Genomic DNA, 22,891 nt, shown 5'->3' with positions numbered 1-22,891 from the left:
GAGATCATAATTTTCTATATTCTCATTTAAGAACCCGTTATAACTAATTACTCTCATAGATGATTTGAAAGTAGACGTCATAACTAGATTAAACGGGGCTTTAGCATGAAAGTTAATTTTTAACTTGCTTTATTTATTTCTGTTATTTTGTTAAATGCTATTGAGATTATCCGGATTCGATAAAAGCAATCCCATTACTCTCTATTTTGCCTTTTGGTTTCTAATATTTAAATTATATGAATCTTATATTAATTGAATAATTTACATGTTCACAAATTTTATATTCAAATTCTTGTTAGTTTGGGAGAAAAATGTAAAATTGATCCTATTTTTAAATGTTTGTAAGTTTTATATATGAAAAACTAAGGGACTCTTTCTCGGCCAAAAAACTATGCCTTTGCTGTTTAATCGAGCATTTTACACATAAAACCTAACCTCCAATTAGCGTGAAAGTTCCAATTTTGGTCAGACTTCACGTATGTGTTAACAAAATGACCTCAAAGAGTACTTTAGCATGATAATATTTATATTTGACATGGAGGACTTTTGGAGGTTAGGTTTTATGTGTGAAAAGCTCGATCAAAGTGCAGGGATATAGCTTTTTGACAGTTTTTGACTACCAACTTATACGATTTTAGACTCGCAACATAAAATTCTCATTTTATCCCCGAATGGGCCTTTAAGATAATCCATCTATTATAACTACTTACGTATTTGATCTTTGTGTAATGTTATTACTATCTTTTTCACGTGATCAATTGATTATTGTCCTGGTAACTACTTTTAATATTTTTGTAAGAATTACTAGGAAAATGAGATAAAATGAAAAATTTAATACAGTGGTACCTCGACATACGAGTTTAATTCGTTCCGCTCATATGTCGAATCGCTCGCATCTCGAAGCACTTTTATAAATATAAATACATTGAAATGCTGTTAATTCGTTTCAGATATTAAAAATAAATTTACTATCTATTGATTTAATTATTGTTTTTTCCTGTCTATCCTTGATATTGTGGAAATGAATTAGACATGTTTTGTTGAACAACTCTCATGTTCGAACTAACGCAACTTTTTCCGGTTGTTTTTTATCCACAAATAGTCCAGTCATTATAGTAAGTTTACCTCGGAATTTAAGATAAGTCTGTAAATACTTGTATATTGACATCCTAAAAGTTGTCTCAAAACCTACATATGTTGCGTACACCCTACCATATATAGTTTTGAGACAACTTTTAGGTGTCAATATACAAGTATTTATAGATTTACAGCTGGGTATCTCGAATTCCTAGATTCTTACTGAATTTAAGCTTAAATGACTAGACTAAAACTTTTAGAGCTCAGAAAGCTGCTTTTTAATTATAAGGGCCTAAGCTGGACTTATACCCTTTATCAAATCCTTCTCTTTAAACACAGTACATACTTATGATGGTACATCTTCGTCATCCTCATATTTTTCATCATTTTTTTGCTTTAATTCAAGAGACATGGCTCTTTTCTCCAGATCCGTGGTTATAAAGTAAATAATATTTTGTAAATGTACAAAAAGCAAAAAAAAAACGCGAACTCAACATATACAAAACTGTGCAATCATTATTAATGTATAGTTGAAATTTCAAACTCTAAAATAATCGTTGATATATTCGCTTGGGTAAATCGTTACGACACATTTAATATTGATTCATAATTGAAATGACTAACTATAAAATAATTATTATCATAGAACAGCTAAAATATTTATATTGCAGCAAAATCCTTGTTACTACTGATAAAGTTTTTCATCTTTTCATTTTGCAATTAACTTTTTTGACAAAACTCTTACTCGCACAAAACTCGTATCTCGAATTCTACTTGTATGTGCAAGCAACGAATCACTCTTTTAGCGGCTTGTATCTCGAAAAACTTATGTGTTGGGACACTCGTATGTCGAGGTATCACAGTATGTTCTTATTAGGGAATGCAATACCGATGGAAAATTTCAATGCCGGTATTTCGGTAATTTTTCATTTTAACACGTTGACGGACAATTGCGGCTATAGCCGTCAAAGTGAAGTTCACAATGCGGCATGACTGCTATAGCCGTCCAAAACGAAACGGTCGTTTTTAGACACTACGGCTATAGCAGCCCAAATGTGCACTTACTGGCGTATACGTAGAAGCATAGTGTCGTGTTTTGAAAACATCTTTTTAGGTTGAAGTTCATATTTCACCTGTTATACGAGTTGCAGATTCAGTATGCACATGGTTGTGAAGGGAGTAGTGCGATCGTGTTTTCTATTGAATTTATAGTTCTTATTGATACGTTTAACGATATTTATTATTATTTATATAACTATACTGGTATGTATTTGTTTATTATTCATTTTATACTTTAAACAGAAAAGGTAATCTTTCATCTACTGGATGTAGCAGTATGGAATTTTTTCTACATCTTTAAAGAAAAGACAGGTTCTCAAATGAAGTATATAGAGTACAGGGAAGCAATCATACGATCTCTAACTGGTATAGATAATAAACGGGATGGAAGAACTTTGGTTCAATTTAAACGTGCACAAATCCAAACCAATGAAATCAACAACAATAGAACACAGCATTTTCCTGAGAAAATTTTACCTCCTGAAAATTATCAGCGAAAAACATATTTTCAGCACTGTAAACAATGTTATAAACAGGGAATAAGGAAGGAAACATCATATAGCTGCAAGACTTGCATGTCAAAACCTGCATTGTGTCCTGCACCATGCTTTGAAACATGGCATACCGAAAATAATGTATAATCATTATAAAATTATAATAATTTTTTTTGTCATTTATTTATTTTTGTTTGATTAAGAACTAACATTTCGTGTAAAACTCCCAAAAATACTTTGTTGCATACAAAAATTGCTTGTTTGAACCATTAAACCTGTCATTTACGTTTTTAAATTTTTGCTGTTATAGCCGCAACCTAATTAAAGGTACTAAATTAATCAAAATTAAGTTTATTTAAGCAGAAAGAGTAAAACTATACTTCTAACATTCTAAAAATCACAAAAACATATAGTGTCAATTTTCGAACTTCGCTTGTTCCTACTGTCCGGCAACGTGTTAAAAACGGAATATCGGTAAATTACCGGTATTTTTATTATCTTATACAAACGTAAACAAAATTGAAAGTTACTAGTACAAATATAAAAAAATGTATATACAACTACAACTATATTCAACTAAACAATAAAAACAATAAAATAAAACAATAAGTTTATTTTTTTCACTAATAATTTAACAAAATTATATCCAATTTAATTAATTCATTATCACTATATTGAGTACTTTTCACCAAAAACGAACTTATGAGTAAGAAAGACCAAAAACTCATAAAAGATCGTATTACATTATTATAATAAACTGTATTGTTTGTATCCGATGTGTTAAATTAGCATAATCTCCAATATTTAAAAAAAAAAAATTTCTACAATAATTTAAGATCGGATACTTTGTCAAGATAAATAATAAGTTACTATAATTGTTGAGTATTATTATTTATCACATTGTGATGCTTCTATAGTATTTTCAAACTTTGAAACGTTTTTGAAAAATAATATTTTATAATTGTAATAAGAAGCAAAAATATTTAGTAATTATCATAATTATTATGTATAAAGTTAGAAAAGAAATAAAGATTACGCAGAGGTAATCCGAATGATATAAAATATTTCGTCGCAAATATTACTTAAAAAACCGTTACATTTTTACATAAGATGGAACAAACATCTATCTATCAGTCCAATTCTATTTATTGTAACACAATATGAAGCCCTTAGTAAAGCAATAAATATTTAGTTTAATGACGAGTTGAGATAATATTTGACATTTGTTTATCCTATAGAATCACTTGAAGATATAGTTGTTTATGCGATTATGGAATTTAAAGATACATTTGTTCCGAAAAATTTAAACTTTAGTGTATTTTGTATCAAATAGCGCTTATGTAAAAATACCGAAAATACCGGTATTTTTGGGGTAAATACCGGTAAAATTACCGCCGAAAAATCGGGCGGTTTACCGGTAATTCGGTATACCGGTATACCGGTATTGCATTCCCTAGTTCTTATGATAACTTGCGATAATAATAATAATTTGATAATAAGCTAATAATTTTTGATTATTTTTTTTTACTAATTTTTCCCTATTTCTTTTTAGTAGCAGCCTTAACGCAACCAGGGCGGCAGAGGCGTCGCCCGCTTGCGGCATGCACCGCGGACTATTCAGCGGCCCGGCTGTCGGTCGTGCGCAACCACTAACGTCTGTACCAGGACAGGCAACAAGTGGGTCGGTGGCGAAAATCGCGGGTCTGTATGACCTCGAAGACACTCTAGGTAGCGGTCATTTCGCAGTCGTCAAATCTGCTAGGCATGTCTTCACAGGCGAAAGAGTCGCTGTGAAGGTTATTGATAAGACGAAGCTAGATGAAGTTTCCAGAGCTCATCTGTTTCAAGAGGTATGATGATAAATTATATTAAAAAATGTATGAAACTAGCACAAAGTTGGCAAAAACCAAAGCATTTTTACATCAAATGGTGATATTATAATAAGTTTAAACTTTAATATTACAAAATTGTATTTGCCAGAAGATGATTGTTTACATGTTTTAGTAAAGTAATAAATTATATAATAAATAAAAAAAATAGTGCGCGCAAGGTTCACACGCGATTGAAGTAAAACTTGTTTGCTACTGTACAAGATGGCATTTAAGTGAAAATAAATACATCATATTACAATTTCGAATAATGTTTATTAGCAATATGGTAACACTCGTGATGCACACATTTAAGAATGTCAACCGATATAAATGTATATATATATATATATATATATATATATAAATATATATATATATATATATATATATATACAGTTATATAATGATAAATTGTAAATTACATATTTATAACAGCATGTTTATTAGTAAAATGGTAACTCTCGTGATGCACACATTTATAATAATAGTGTCAACCATTATACATAACATTTATAATAGTGTCAACCAATATACACATTTATATAATGATAAATTATAAATTATATATTTATAATAGCATTAAAAATATGTATAATATTTAAAAACAGTAATGTAATTAAAGTCATAATTCAAATATGACATGATCGGTTTGTCATTGTAATTAGCATTTAGAAATAAACCTTCATTAGAGAAATGAAGTAATTGCTGATCAATAACTTCTATAATATTTGTTCACACAGTGGATTATGTTAAACAACGCCCAGACAAGCTTATTTAACTTTTCGCAACTCATGTAATTGTGTTAGAAAAACTTCATGTAATTAAAATTAACATACATTCATTGACGGCTTGTATTTTTTTTTTACTTTTTCGCTGGCGATATAATCTCATTCTTTGCCTAGAGCAGCTGTAATATCTGTATTGCCTAGAAATATTTTCCATTTTAGTAACTTCAAAGATTTATAGTTACGTTTAGCACACTGCACAAATGTTTAATTTGCTTTATTATTTTGAAGGAACGGTAAAATATTTTTCTGATTCAGGCATTTTTCATTGAATCAAGATTTGTATTACGATATAACTTTAAAATGTTTATTTATCTATGCCGATTTCCTTGTTGATATCGGTACGTATACAACGTTGATGCCGGTACGCATACAACGACAGATCTCTATTCACATACACGACGACTAATCACGATCGACCCGTATAGAAATGATTTCATCGAGAGCACATGACGTGCAGTTCGGGCGTAACGCAATTTCCGTTGCATTTGTAGGATTTATATCCTAGTCACGCCTAAAGAAGTTTTACTTCAAAATATATGTACAAACGATTTATATATATTCTATTTTCGTATATTTATAATCATATCAGAAATCGAACACCTTATTTCAAGAGGCTTGTTTATGCTCTTATTGCTAGTATTTACCTATCGAATATCTCGAAAGACCCATATCTGATGAAATATTGATTTGATAAAAATATTTTTAGACATCCATTTAAATTATTATAATTGTATTTATCCTACTGTAACTTAGTGATTCAATAATTAATTACGATTATCTATTAAAAATGACATGATTTTAGATATAGATCGACTAATTATCTCAAGGGCCATGTCAAATCAATACAGATAAAATATTCAATATTTTTGAGTGATTTAAATTATAACAGATTGCAATGATTATTTTTTAGACATCAATTTTTATAATTTTAATTATTTAATAACACTTGTAATTTCACGTTTTTCTCTATAAGCTTCTTCTGGAATTTGATTTTTCTGGTAAATGTGAAAATATGACCTCAGCATAAATATTATAAATCTAAAGACTGCATAACTAAAGGTAAACTTTAAATCACATTCATATAATGAATATTGTTTCCGTTACACTAATCTTAATTAATTACTAATTCGCAAACAATTTTTCAGATTTATATCTAAAATATTTATATAATGAAGTCTCATTAATTATATACAATCAATACCTGCTTTATCTAAAATGATAATAATAATTGTTGTATTTTAATTATCAATATTTCAGTTAAGAGTAGGAAAATTTTGAATCATTTTGAAGGTGACTCATCGTATCTAGTTTTGCAAGTTTATAACAATAATAGTTATGTGATGGTCTTATTGAAAAATTCCAAAATATTGACATATTTAACATTTTGTTGTGGATATATCAATTTTATATCATTTATTAAACGAATTTGATTGATTTACCACCTGTCATCAACTGACCTTTTTTTTTTTCTTTTTTCAGGTGCGATGCATGAAATTAGTGCAACATCCCAATGTGGTTCGACTATATGAAGTGATTGACACTCAGACCAAACTCTATCTGATTCTCGAGTTGGGAGATGGAGGCGATCTGTATGATTTGATTATGAGACATGACCGTGGCCTGGACGAGCCACGGGCTAAGGAATACTTTCGTCAGATAGTTCGAGCGATTAGCTATTGCCACAGGCTTCATGTCGTTCACAGGTATATTAAATGTTTCTTGAAGAATTACAGATTGTTCACACGCTTTGTACGTCAAAGAGCATTTGATGATGAGAATATTATATTATTTGGTTTTAATATGTAATTATACTAAGAGTACTTGAAGTCCAAATCACACGACGCTTGTTTTCTGGGCTGGATAGCATGCTGAATTTTCCCGTGGATGTTGGCGCCAGATATCATGATAGTTTTTCAAGCCGTTTACTTCGCACAATGCGTGAAAACTTACTAAATTTTCAAGTGAGATTTGTTTTAACTAAAAAATCTAGCGAAGATTTTTAAATATGATAAACCACATGACAAAATACTGCTTCCCTTTTGGTTCGAACAAACGAAATTATCCCTTAGACCAGCAGACCAAAAAAGCAACGAATCAAGCGTCGTGTGATTCGAGCTGTAAGTAAAGAAACCTTTGAAAAATCTTTATCTAGAATATTTTTTAAGTTAAACAAACAACATTTTAAATCGGCTTGCTCTTTTTAATTTAGTTATAGTACATTAATCTAATTCTAATCGAAGAACCAAAAACGATCATTTGACCGGTCCCGGTAGAAATAGTGTTTATTACTCTACTCATTTTCGTTTAGTAAAATAATATAACGCACTCTTTATGCATTTCAATATTTTTCTAAGAATATATTCCAAGATAGTGCTACATCAATCAAAATTAGAAACTTATTGTAATTCAGTTCTTTTTATTAAGTTGTGCTACGTGTTAATGGTAATGTAGATAACCTCCTAAATCAAGCAAGCTTCTTAATCAACTTAATTTTTATTTACCATCATATGAATTTTACTATTATTAACTGGGTAAGTTACTGTAATCGTCCAAAAATCGAAATTGAAAATTTTTACATTTCTTCACGTTTTGAAGTTTTCTGAAAATTTTGGTATACCACAGAAAAAACGGATGTGTGTGTACGTGTTGGTGTATGTATGTATGGATACAATTTTTTGTTCACGTTTTCGGGCGCACGGATCAACCGATTTGAATGGTTCAAAAAACATTCTATTCCTATTGATAGGGAGTTGTGCTGATAAGTTTTTGGCAAAGGCAGGTCCAGCCGTTTCGGAGATATGGAGCAAAGACTGCAGAAAATAGAAATTGAGCTTTTGAGAGAACGCAGCATCTGATTTCAATGATCTAAAAAAGATTGAATTTGTAATGATTGGGAGAAGATGTGATTAGTTTGTGGCAAAGACAGGCCCAGCCATTTCGAAGATACAGAGCTAAATGTGCTAAAAATGGCAGTTTTTGAGAGAACTAAGCGTCCGATTTGGACGATTCAAAAAACTTTCTGCTTGTTTTGACAAAATAATTGCTTTTATTTGATCCAAGCCATTATTATTTGGAAAAAAAATATTTCAACATTGTTTTTTCAATTTTTTTTAAATTTTATTTGTATATGGAAAATAATATAGATTTTAATTTTAATTCTGGCTAAAATTCTTAAGCACACTTACATACTTTAAATAAATATGATGAAAACATTTAATATTTTTCGAACATATTTCGTTACGATACGGGAAGTTCCAGCAATTTGCTTTAAGGCACGATGCTAAACACCACTAGTTAATAATTTAGTGATGTCATACATCACTAGTTCATACCAGAGGTTTCGAGCACAGTCAAAATATTTTTTTTCGATGTTCTGATTGCATTTGTTTGTCGAAATAAATTTTCAGTAAAATATTTCAACAAATATAATTCATTGGTCCAAAGTAGGTAATACTCATAATTGATGCTCATTCTCAAAATATCTCAAGTAAAAATATTTACAAATTGAAATTGTTTTTCGAGTACATACTATGCTGAAGTACTTGAGATCGAATTTCATGATTGATGGCCTAAGATTTCACATTCTGCGGGAAAAATAGACTCACGCCTGATGGGCATATTGATGGGCGTAAATGTGAGAAAAGAAACAGCCACAGAGTGTTTGAAAAGTAATAAAAACAGTCTATTTAATATGGCGCCGGGTGAAATTTGAACTTTTTAACGGAAACAGAGACTATTAAATTTTTTAATCTTAATTTTCAATTCTTTGGATTGTGCAACATGAATTGATACATTTTTGTGATTTTATGATGTGGGAATGCTTTAAAACGACAAATAAAATTATTGGACTACCTATAAACATACATCATACTAACCGGCTTAGAAGCCCATGAATACCCAAGCTTTTGAAGTTGATAAACTTAGGCCATCATAGGAATATGTTAACATAATATTTTATGGTCACATGTGCGAAACAATGCTGGTTAAAGATCGAGATTTTATAGGCAAGACTATTTCCATCAGGAATTTACATAAAGCAACAAACATTCAAATATATCTTTTGCTTACATTATTTGCAGCTCATACAATGTTTATGTAGAGATCTTCTCTAGTTAGATGGCTGGCGCCGCGCTGTTTCGAAAGTGTTGTTATGAAAGTTGCAATGAAAAAGCTAATTGAACTATGTAAATGATTATTAATACTATAAACTGTACATACACAAACATAACATTTATTAGAGTGGCGATTTGAGCGCATGTATTATGATTAAGTAGTACGTTTAATTGCAAATGCCATTGTTGAATAACATTTCATTTCATTATTATTTGATTTGATATACCTATATATATATATATATATATATATATATATAATATAGATACAAAAAGTATAAACTCATCATAATCATAAAATGTTAATGTAAATACTATCTTGGCTTATGACTACAAATCAAGGTTGTACAAGGTGAAGTTCATGGCTCTTCATTATATCATATGAATCAATATTGAAAATCAAAACAGTTTTAGTTATTAACACACTCTTAAATATTCATATTCACATTATTTAAAGATAGTGGAACTTTTTTTTAATGCAAAAGCAAATAGCACACAGACGTTCTAACAAGTTGTTATACAAATATGCGAGAATTGTAAATTTGTAAAACGGTGTATGCAATTTTATGATCGCAAGAAATTAAAATTCAGTTTTAATGTATAATATTTGAATAAAAATTATATAAACTGATTCCTAATACATGCATTATGTTTTACTTTTGTTCGGCTATTAACACACAATTGAAATTTTTAAATATACATATTTAACAGATGAATTTCGATCCCATTTTTTTAAGTTTTAATAAAAATGGCAGTGAAATATACACGATACTAAGTTCTGAATAAATGAAATAGACGTTTGGTTCATATAAATATTATACTTAGTATTAAAAGTTTTCATTGTTGAACTTACATTATTTTCATCATATAACCAAAATTATTTTAGGATTGGATTTTCTGATTTTGGACAGAGTAAATAATTCCGGTATTTCGACCGATTTAGTTAGGAAATAAATATATAAAATATTTTTCTGTACGTTCTAAATATCTTAACAACAACATCCCTATCCCCGTTTTACACGATCTTACATGGTTTTTGAAAATATTTTTTTAAACTAAATTTATTAATTTTGCATTTCCATGAAATTTTAAATACCAAACTATAATTTACTTATACTCAACAATAACATTTTCATTGTCCTACAGTCAAAATACCACACTACAAAATATATGTTGTAGTTACTAATTTTCAGTCTTTGATGGAAATATGCAGATAAGATTCCCTTCTTATCTTTCAGTTTTATGATCAAAACTAAATTTTAAGTGTGTATATGCTAGTTTGTTTGAAAAGCCAAAAAATAGCATCATGATTGTTGAACTTTGTTTCTAGTTAGTTTTTATATATCATTGATAATACTATTAAATATGATGAATCAATTTGTATGAATTCTCAAATATATGTAAAACTAGTGGTGTATGGCATCGTGCCTTAAGGCAAATTGCTAAGGTTTCCCGTAACAAAAATTCATTTTTTTAAAAAATGATTCAGCTTTTTTTAACTGAAAAAATTACATTTTTAAAAATTTTAGAAAAAAAATTAACTTTCTTGAAAAAAAAAAGAATTTTTTTTGTATTTCGAAATATTTTGGAAATTTTGAATTTTTTTTTAAAGCAATCGCGTTTTTTAGCATAGACATATCGAAGCGCGTAAGCGCCGCGTCGCCGTGTCATGGTTACATCAAAAGATGTTACGGTTTCCATATAAATATAAACAAAATGTATGCGTATCATTAAAATCTCCATAAAATATTTGATAATTTGATGTGCATATGTTTAATGATAATTTTTTGTTACTTTTTTTACTAGATCTCCGAAACCGCTGGACCTGCCTTCCCAAAAATTTAATCAGTTCTATATTTTGTCGATACAAGTGAAATGTTTTTCGAATTACTAAAATCGGACGCTCCGTTCTCTTAAAAACTGAGTTATAGTTTTTGGCACTTCTGACCCGTATCTTCGAAACGGCTAGACCTGCATTTGCCAGAAACTAATCAGCACGTCTCTTTATCAATAGGAATCGAATGTTTTTTAAATAATTGAAATCGGTTGAACCGTACGTGCTCCCGAAATCGTCTACGAAAATTTGTATCGCGCACACACACACACACATACACACATAAATCCATTTTTCTAAGGTATGACAAAGTGTTCAGAAACCTTTGAAACATAAAAATATATGAAAATTTTCATTTTCGATTTTTTTTGCGAATATAACTTACCCCACGGGAAGTTAAAAATATGTGCAAAGATTTTCACAATCGGTAACATAGGAAATAAAATCTTATTCTCGCATAGAGACGAAAGAATTAGTATATGTAAATTCTTGTGAAGGCATTTAAATAACCAATAACTATATTTGTTTAATTTTATCAACATGTTTGCTAACGTCAGTGAGTGTGAAAATATTATAAAATGGAAATAGCTTGATATGCATCATTAAAATATTTTGTTTGCTTTATAGAAGGACACGCGCTTCTGTGTACCTGAAATGTTTGAACATATGTTTTGTGTGTTATTATTGCGCGATTATGGCTCGGATACGGCATTTATTATTTTCGTTCCGTTCGGCCTTCAGATCGCGACTCTGAAATCCACGGCATATCAAATGTCCTCTGCCGAGTGACATAAGGCAAATTTTGATGATGTTTCAAAGTTCAAAACAAAAAACAATGTAGAAATAAGTAAAAACATTTAATGTAACAATGAATATTATTGTTTCGAAGATGGCTATTCTATTATGACCAGGCATATTTAGAGAATAACTTCAGAAACGACTTTTTTGTACCAAAACTAATAAAAAAAACTGGCAATGTCATGTAAATGTCAAAGCAAATTGGTTTAAATTTCAAGTAATTTTTCCTCGACTAAATATTTATTTGTATTTTAATAATAACTTTGTGGAACATATAAAAAATGAAAACGAAATTTATGAATACATAATTTCAAAGAAAGGAAATATGCAGATATGATGGCAACTCCAAAATTTATGATCAAAACTAAATTTTATGTGTGTATAGGCAAGTTTGTTTGAAATACCTAAAAAAGAGCACCGTGGTTTTTAAACTTTGTTTTTAATCAGTATTTATATAAATAATAGTAATTAAGGGGGTTGTTCTTTTTTTATTTTTCTTTGTTTCGGTTTTGAGATTTTTTGATATTATGAAAGATAGAAATCTTAGAATCATTTCAAAAAAAAATCATCTCAATATCTATTTTTTTGACGAAGTTATAGATATATATATATCTCTATATGTATGATCCTCTGAAAGCGTTTTTTTATCGCTCCGCGACCTATTGTATGCCAGATTCCTCTTTTTCATTATAATACCTCATGCACATGACCTTTTTAATGTGTCAGCATCTTTGAACACCAATGTGTATTTTGTACATTAAATTTAATGGTGTATTTAGTACATTGTATTCAAAACTTTAAATACGTTTTTCTCAAATTGACTTTTTTCAATGCGGTACCACAAATTAAACAAAAACTACAAGTCGGATCGACTTGCATTTTTTTTTAATTTGTTCACCACTGCAATACTGAGTCCCCCTACCTCAAACAACTTGATAACATTACGCAAAAAAATTTTGCGAAGCTTCTCGCCCCAAAAAAAGACCTTTTTTGACACTTTTTTTTAAAATAGCTGCCATTTTTTTCCTTCTTGCTTTTTTTCTTTCATTTTGGTAGGGGGACTGGAAACAAACTTCTTCTTCAACGTAGTTTCTTTTTTTTTGTTTCGGGCGATGCGCAACGGATTTATCTGTGGCACCGCAAAAGAGATCGATTTTGCAAGACCGACTTTGGCGCCCCCTGGTTAAAAAATGACGGCGCAAAAAAAAAGAAGAAATTCACGTAATATTCTATGATTTTGTAATTTTTGTTTAAAAAAAAACGCATGTCTCTATGATAAATACATTTCGAGAAAAAACAAAAACAAATACCTTGCATTTTTTGTAACGAAAAAAGAACAACCCCCTTAACAGACATGTAGACTCTGACAGTGAGGCTTTATTGATAATTAAGATTTAAATTAAGAAAGGGTTTTTTTATAGAAGCGATATAATGACGATCATACTTTAGTAGTAAATTATATTTTAAAGTTTACTATTTTCATTAAATATTATAAATTTACAGATTTATGAGGCGTCATTGATAAACAACTATTATATTATTTCTTTTATACCAGCGATATAACGACGCTTGTAATTCAGTAAATCTTATTAATAGGTGGTCGCTAGTGAAATATTTACAAAAAATATAACTATATATTATAAAGACGCTTGTACTTCAGTAAAAACCAATAAAAGGTGGTTTTAACCAATTCTAGCATTTTTTGTAGTATCATTGCAAATAACATCTAAAGATTACAAGTTGCAGTATGAAAGGCATATATTTATTATCTTATTAGAACAGAATAGTTGCCTTCATACTTTTTTATTCTCCGATTTAAATTAATATTATTTGATTCCATCAACTAAATATGGCACAGGACGGGGCTCAAAGGTTTAATTTGACCTCAAACAAACAACTATCGTACTATGTTCAGTAAAATTCCTAATTTATTCCTAATTAAAGAAATGTGTTTTTTAACTATTTTTTAAAATTTGTAGCCAGGGTAGAGGTTCATTTTATTCTTTTTAACCCACCTACATTTAAGCTATTCTAGAGGTGATATAAAAACATCTTTAAATTAATATCGTACAAATAAATTCAATGACGTGTACCAAACAAGTATTTAAGATCTTGTAAACTAAACAACAGTGCTCACAACCAAATAATCTAACAACAAAAGAAAATACTTTTGTTATAGATTCTCAAAGATGGCTATTCATCTCCTATTAGCGACGTTGCTTGATTTAAGGCGATTGCTGCTTACACAGCTTTTGCCCTCTACTTTCAAATATTGTTGTTAAAAAAATTCCTTTTTTTTAGATATTGGCGGTGAACCTTTGATTTTTTGTAACGGGTTTACACATTAATGTACAAATAAATGGCTGTATAATAATTTTCTCCAAGTTTAGAATTTCCCCAGGAAAAACAATCGATTATTGAATTTTGACTGCCACTTCGTATTATTTATATGTGTCGTATCATTTTATGTAAAAATGGTAATTTTAATGCTCGTTGTAAAAATGCTAAAAAAGACAACACGAAATAAGGTTTTTTTTATTACATTCCGTTAAATGTTTGATAGCCTAATGAAAAATTGTATACTTGTATTAAACTTTCGCTTCCAATGAACTTGTTTTTTAGTTTATTGGTAATTGCTATTTATAGTATTTTTTAATACAATTTGAAACAGTTTATCAGTGCTTACAGATTATCATCAATAATGTTTATCAAATTCAGCTTACGCATGTGGAATACTTGTTTTTAAACTTTGTTATCTAAATATTATTATAGATTAAACTTGTTATCGATAGTATTTTATTCATTTGCACGTATAATCGTGTATTTGTTATCGGTAGCAATGTTTATTCATTTGCATAGATAATCATAATGTTTAAAATTAATCTATAAATTGTTTATAATATACTCTATACATTATAAATTCAATGATAATATGTTTGTATAAATTTGAATATTGTGTGTATTTTTCTACTACCATTTAAATTATTGATACATATATACTTACATACATATAGAATAGTTAATTATTAGTCAATTGAAAAAATCATTAACATCAGTGTCATCATTGAACAGTTTTAATTGCAAATCAGATTCAATGCAATAACTATAAAATGTTGAATATTAATTTAATATCTATACATATCAAAGCAGGAAAAAAGATCTTTTTAATTAATAAAGAACAAAGCTTAATTAAAATAAAAACAAAATCTTTTATAGTATTAATACAGATTGTCTAAGTTGGCTTGTTTATTGTTGCAGGGATCTGAAACCAGAGAATGTGGTATTCTTTTCAAAACTCGGTATAGTGAAACTGACCGACTTCGGTTTCAGCAACCGATATTGTCCTGGACAAAAGTTGCAAACTTCTTGCGGTTCTCTTGCCTATTCAGCGCCTGAAATTTTACTTGGCGACTCCTACGATGCCCCAGCAGTTGGTAAGGATACGGAAAATAGTTTCAAATACCAATTGAATGATTTTAGAAACTAGTAATTCTATTCACAATAAAGATATATACGTTTTGTCGTCATTTTTTTTGCTTATTTTAGTCCTTTAGTCTTGAAAGCATTTATTCATTCATTAACAAAGTTTAAGAGGTGGTTTATACAGAAAACTCCATGTATATTAGTTTTTTTTATTTAATTTTTCTAGAACCATATAACGTTTAACAACAAAGATGTTGTTGTAATAGAAATGTTAATGAACGTTATTATAATCAACCTAATTTTATTGCAACAGACGTCTGGTCTCTGGGGGTCATTTTGTATATGTTGGTATGCGGCCAAGCACCATTCCAAGAAGCTAACGACAGTGAAACTCTCACCATGATAATGGACTGCAAATACCAAGTTCCAGCTCATGTTTCCGCAGGATGCAGAAGGTTAATATCTTATAAAACAGACAAATTTTTTGCTTCTAGAAATAATGGAGATAAAAACAATGTATTACTTTTTATTGATTGTATTTTTATTTGCTTGGAAATCGAGAAGTCCAGCACTTCTACCTGAGGCACATAACCATAGATTTAGTCTTATCTAAATCCTAATATCTATGTCTGAATTTTATTGCAGATTAATAGCTTCTATGCTGGTGCGTGAGCCAGAACGACGTGCTACTTTACAGCAAATTGCAACAGACTCTTGGCTTGTAGAGGGCGAAGGTCCACAAATAGCGACAGATTGTCTCCCATTGGTTTCACGCCACCAGGTTTCAGAAGTGGATCATAACCATATTGTACAAAAAATGATCAATGGAAATATAGCGACGAAGGATGAAATTTTAGAGTGAGTATAATTATAATCCACATTATGCACAGTTTATTTTTTGTTTTGGCTTTTGTGATTATCATTTATTTAATTTTAACAGGGCGTTGGACAAAAATGAATATAACCATATAACTGCCACCTATTTTCTTCTTGCTGAGCGTCGATTGCGGGCGCAGCGTCAACAGCAAGAAGCAGTGAGTGCAGGAAACACAGCAAATAGGAAGCGGCCTGTACCTGCTTCTCTTCCTGGAGTCGCCGGAAAAAATTCCGGGACGGATACACGAAATGCTGATAACGGAACCGGACTGAATAACTCATCATGTCTCCTTCTGCCTCCTGGAGCGATGCCCTTGCAGAGTTCATTATTGGCGCCGCGTACTCCGGGCGATGGACCAGGAAGGTCCAGAAAATGCAGCATTGTGCAGGTAATAAAATCACAGATAAATAAGAATGATTGATGACATTTTAACTGTTATAATCATATTTATTCAATGAAATATTTTTGGTTGAAATTTTTATATTATTTGGTATATTAGGAGGCGGACGAAGATGATATGCCGACAGTAGGTCGTCCTGGCGAAGATTTATCAGTTGGTTCTGGTGCTGGACATTGTCTACTATCGCGGCGAGGATCTCGATCAGAAGGACGACTTAATCTTATTTTGCAAGAGAGAATGTGCTCAACAAATACTACAGTGAACAAAGTATCTCCAAAAGTTACAATAAATGTTAAAAACTCACCGAAGACCAATGGAACAACGCCAAAATCGGCTGCTGGAAAAGTAGACAATAAATGGTTAGTCACTTTTTTATATTTGCATGTGCCATGTTGAAAAAATATTATTTAAATATAACTTTTTAGCAATATTGATGACAAATGGTCTCAGAATAATACAATAGAAACGACAATCCTCGTAGATTCTAGAACAGTGAATCTACCTTTACAAATTAATCGTGATAGCGTACACGAGACGAATTCTGAAGATTCTGCTGCAAATTCCTTCAATACACAACCAAAGTACAAAACGATGCCTGCTTCTGCAAGTCTTGGTACTGGTATTATGCTGAACGATATACCGGAAAAACAAATAGGAGATGATGAGAACGTCGCTCCCAGAATTAATGATATTAATGATTTATCGAGGAGATCAGCAGAACCGGAATCTCCTAGACATTTTCAGACGCAGATGAATGAAAGGTTGAAACAACTGGAGCAAAAATCACAGCAATTGTTAGAACATAGGTCAAATATGCAAAAAACATCAGAAGAATACATGGTGTCGGTAAGTAGATCTAAAGTTTTTGGGTAAATATGCTGAGATCATATTTTTTATTATATAAAAATAAAATGATGTATCAATGATTTTTTACCATCAGGAGGTATTTGAGGAGGGAAACGACTCAACAGCAGTATTCTTCAAACACTAACACACCAAAGAAGGAAAATAGTTGCGAAATTAGTCCTTTGCGGAATTCTTGTGATCTTGACAAGCAACAACCTGCAGTTCTGGGAGGTGGTGGTACGGTTTTTCCTCAAAGACGTGCAAGGTTCCACGCCAAAGGCGGGCTCCTTCTTGTAGTTCATCAGATGCATCTGATGATGATTCGGAAGGTAGAAAAAAGAGACGAGCGCATAGAATTGCAGCGAGCGGCAATGGAAAACCTTTACTGGTCGAAGGGATTCATATGATGATTCTAGTGACTCACAGGTAAATATTTTGCCATTATCATGGTGCAAATGATTGATGTGTTTTGCATTATCCATGAATATTTCAAAGAAATTTGAATAATTGTAATAAATTTTTCCGAACTTTTCTATTTTTTTTTTCTTTTTTTATAGGATCCCAGTTGTGCTTGCGGAGACAATAATCGCAATGGACAAACCACTGTGACAATGGTGGTCCAGTAACAGGAACAGTGGCGGCGGAAGTGGCGGCCAAACATCAAATAATAGTTCATTCAGGAAATGGTGGAAAACAATGCGGAGGACGTCGGCATAGATCACCAGGAAATACCAATAGTGGTTCACACTCAGGAAGGCGACGCAGCAGCGTTGAGACCCGTTTAAGGAAAGCCAATCATTAAACAGGATAACAGAAGTGCAAAAACCTGCTCCAGCCGTCCACAGTATTATTATATATACGACTTTAACAGCTCAGAAAATTGAAAATAGGTCAGTGAGTTATATGATATGAAAATTAAAGACATTTAAACGTTTCGTAGGCCAAGTTAGAGTAATGGACCGGAAAATCGAAAATGAAAATTTTTTGCATATCTTCACGTTTAGGAGGTTTCTGAACATATTGGCATACTTCAGAAAAAATTCAGTGGTATGTGTTGGTGTAGGTGTGTGTGTGGAGACCATTTTTCATCGACGATTTCGGGTTGTACGGATTATACGATTTGAATCGTTCAAAAAACATTCGATTCCTATTGATGAGGAGACGTGCTGATTAGTTTTTGACGAAGACAGGTCTAGCGGCTTCGGAGATATGGAGCAAAAGTGCTTAAAATTTTATTTTTTAAGAGAACGGATCAACCGATTTATATGATCCAAAAAACATTCGATTCGTAATGAGGAAAAGTAGTGATTAGATTTGGCAAAGGCAGGTCTAGCCGTTTCGGAGATATAGAACTGACTGTGCAAAAAAATGCACTTTTTAGAGAAGAACCAAGCGTCCGATTTGAATGATTTAAAAAAACTTTCTGCTTGTATCACGAAACGATTGCTTTTGAGGAAAGATTTTTTTAATTTTTTTTTTAATCAACTTTTTTTTAATATCGAGAAATGATTCGGATTTAATTCAAATTCTAGCTCAAGTTCTAAACATCACTTAAATCTTCAAATAAATGATTTTAACTCTGCATTCAGTTTATATAATACTTAGAAATATTAGACAATGTTCTTCATTTTAAATTCGATTGATTAAGTTTTGTTTTATTTACTTTTTATAAAATAAGAATAATGAAAGTTACATTATTTATAATAATATTTCATTTAGGTACAGGAAGTTCTAGCAATTTGTCTTAAGGCACGATGCCATACACCACTAGTTTTCATATTTTGACTATCGAATATAATACAAATGTAACATATATATTCATCAACAACTCTGTTTTTCTTTCATTTTATTAGTTCATTTTTGATTTTGAATATAGCCATTAAGTATCATAATAAAAAACTTATTATATACTTTGACTTTTTGTTTAAAATATTTTCATTTTATATTGTGATCTTTTACTTTTAGCCATAATAATAAACACAAGGTTTTGGAGCAAGGCTTTTGCAAGGCTTATCTGGAAGGCGTTAGTATCAAATTCTGAAGATGGGTCCACAAACAACAAAGTGTTGTGTCAGTAATGGAAAACAATAAAGAAAATTATACGTCCAACGGAAAAAAGTTGCGGGTTCGGAAAATATTTCCAGGTAATTTTATATAATAATATTGCAATATTATATCGATTCATCTCATCCATGCTTTAATATCAATTTTATCATGCTTATTTCTTTATTATTTTTAATTTATTATAACACTATATTAACTTATTTCAATGATGATTATTTTAATAGATAAACGTAAAAAATATATACAGGGCTGGTCTTACCTTGAATGCGATGCATGCAAAAAATGCGGGTGCACGCCTTAGGGGGGCGCTACAACGAGTTTCGGATATGCAATTTATAATAAAGTTTTTTCAATATCATTTAAAAAATATATAATTTCTTGCACCTAATAATATTGTACAATATTTTTTAAATTTAACTTTGAAAACAAATCTGATAAGATACACGATGGAAAATATAGATGAACACTGCGCCTTTACGATATCAATTAAGAAAAGTTACGATACAATGTTTTAGATATATTAATAAAAAAAAAATAAATTAAAATAATACAACAGGAAGTACCAGAGTTATGTTTAATAATGAGAGGCTATAATTTTTTTGCTCTCTATGATTTGTCAATGTAATAAATCGCATAAAATCCCCAAAATAAATAGGTAAAATGTTTCAAAACCAAATATTATACTTGCACTATAAATAAATGAGAATTAAAAATATTCTTGCAAGCAATAAGGAACATACTGAAATTTTTGTATGTCTTAAAAAGTTCAGATTGAAATACTAGGATTTGGCTAGAAAAAAAATTGGCATGTGGGCGCTGAGTACGCAGGACCGGCCCTGAATATATATGTAACTGTATTTAAACCTGTGCAAAAATCATAGGACTCATACTGAAGACTTGTCTATGTATAAAATAGACAATGGTTTGCTTTTCATCATATGTTTTAGGCTATTTTATTACTAGCCTGTGTGTAATCATCAGCATTCATTCATCACAATGACATTAATATCTAATAGACAAAGTGAAAAAGCAACAAATTTCCATTACCTTCTCCAGGTTCATCGTAAACTCTGCATACCTCTACCTGGTCTATTTCAACGCGGCCGCATCTATAAAGCGCAATCTTGTGGTTCCTTGGAACCTCCTACTCCTGGAACCATAAATACAATAAAAAAGGTCCGTTGGCAGATTAATACACACTTAACGGCGCTTTGGTGCCATTGGTATGCAGCGTGCATCTGGTCGATATTAACGAATGCTGTAGGATGTGTTATTAAATATTTTTAATTTTTTAGTCATCTCGAAACATGAATATACTTATTTTTAAAAGGTGACACGTTGACAAAAATTTAGTAAAAATTTATCAGTCGAATGGGAATGAATTCTTATATCGTTTGATGTTTTCTGTAAGACAAGGCCAGTATTTTTTGGGATAACCTAAATCATGCTAAAAGGCGACTTGTAAAACAGTACAATTGAACAATTAGCCTTTTCGAAAAAATATCTGCAATATATGTGTTTCTATTTATTGATGAAGAGTTGTTTACTTGTTTGGGTTTACGAATCAATGAAAAACTCCAATCTGTAACACAAAAAATTCTAAATTTCTTAGTTTTATTGTAGTGATACATGATGATCATATTATTAAATACTGGAAATACATAAATTATCTAAATCCATATAATAATAATAATAACCAATATCTATTCAAAAAATTAATAAAACGCTTCTAGCATATTTTTAAATGTACTGTATAAATAAATCAGTAAGGTGATATACACATGAAGATGCAATATCAAGAAATTATCGATTTATCTAAAATTTTAGCAATAATTTCCCTTTAACGTATGCGGATTATTTAAAAAAAATAACAAATCATTAAGTAATCTGTTTTAAGGAAGGAGATTAGTAAAGATCCCGGCTGGGTTAAGAAAGAGAATACAAGACTTCTAGTGAACGGTTCAAAACCGTATACGCTATAATTCTATTTTTATTTTAGTATTTATAACGTGTTTTTTTTATCATTGGTATGGAACCCATTATTAACTAACGCTCATTTACATCTTTTTCCTGGGCGTTTTTGATTTTTTTCAAAGTTTTTTACGGTTCCGTACTATGTTATTAAGCGGTTTAAATAGAAAAGGTGACTGCTCTGAATGTATAAAATACAATGTAGCATGTGTGAGGTATTTGTATGATTTAGTTCAAAGTAGTTTAATGAAACAGAAGAGAAATTAACAAAATTATACAAAAACAAAGATTTAGATGATAGTTTTTCGCGATACCTTCCCGCAAGTATGTATGGTTTCGGTTGCTAGTAGCATTTATATTGTTTTGGTGTGTATGAATTTCCCTTTTTTTAAAATAATTTAGGTAAATACTATTTTTTAACTAAAATAAGATGATTTAAATAGTAGTTTTATCATAGCACGAAATACTCATATGTATAGAATTTATTTAAATTTTATAAAAAGAGTGTAGTATAAAAATATATATTTATTTATTTATGATACTTTATGTGATGTTTTAAATAACGCGTTTTAATTCTTAATTAAAACCATTCTTATGTAAGATGGAGCAATATGTGTGTTAAACAGAAGTATACATTAAATGCAATCTAAAAACAAATAAGATATACTAGAGTCTGTTTATTGAATATTTATCAATTAATATAAAATTGATGCTTTGCCAAATATATGTTTCTTAATTAAAAGATAATTCTTAGAAAAATATAGGAACAAATCGTTTTATATATGTAATATATACGAAAAATCAAATCGTAAATAAAGGAACTTTAGAGATAGTACTTATAAAAGTTATTTAATTTATTAGTTTCAATGAATATTTCAAAACGGATATTAGAATACATGATTCTTGCAAAATCATCAGTAATATTCGGAAATGTAATTTAAATTTTCTAAATATCTAAATATGTACATCTTTTAAATTAAATGAAAACTGTTTGAAAAAGAAGGTGCAGAGTAAAAAACCATGTCAAGGTCGAAATTTGCAATACCTAATCGAACGATTGCTTTAAATTTCTCAAAGTTTCTCTTTACTTCGATTATTTTTGCTAAGTACCATGTATTCCATTGTCTATTATATTTTTTTACTAAAATTTTCGAAACATGTGTATAACTTTAAGTGCATTTGTAGATAAATAAATTTAAAAGAGGTTTATCTATGATGCACCACTGTTCGTTGTTATGTTTCAAAAATTTAATGTATTAAACATGCACTCTATATTT

General features: G+C 30.1%; 1 pseudogene; it reads left to right on the top strand.

Annotated features, from left to right (window-relative positions):
- Nucleotides 1–1,487: 1,487 nt before the first annotated feature.
- LOC113367491 lies at nt 1,488–20,954 on the top strand (annotated as a pseudogene).
- The last annotated feature ends 1,937 nt before the right edge of the window (nt 20,955–22,891 follow it).

Source organism: Ctenocephalides felis, unplaced genomic scaffold, assembly GCF_003426905.1.
Source record: "Ctenocephalides felis isolate EL2017-DRISC unplaced genomic scaffold, ASM342690v1 CF-g0.4_SCAFFOLD_01170, whole genome shotgun sequence".
Classification (NCBI taxonomy): domain Eukaryota; kingdom Metazoa; phylum Arthropoda; class Insecta; order Siphonaptera; family Pulicidae; genus Ctenocephalides; species Ctenocephalides felis.
Note: the sequence above shows the minus strand (reverse complement) of the source record. Positions and strands in the feature narration are given on the sequence as shown.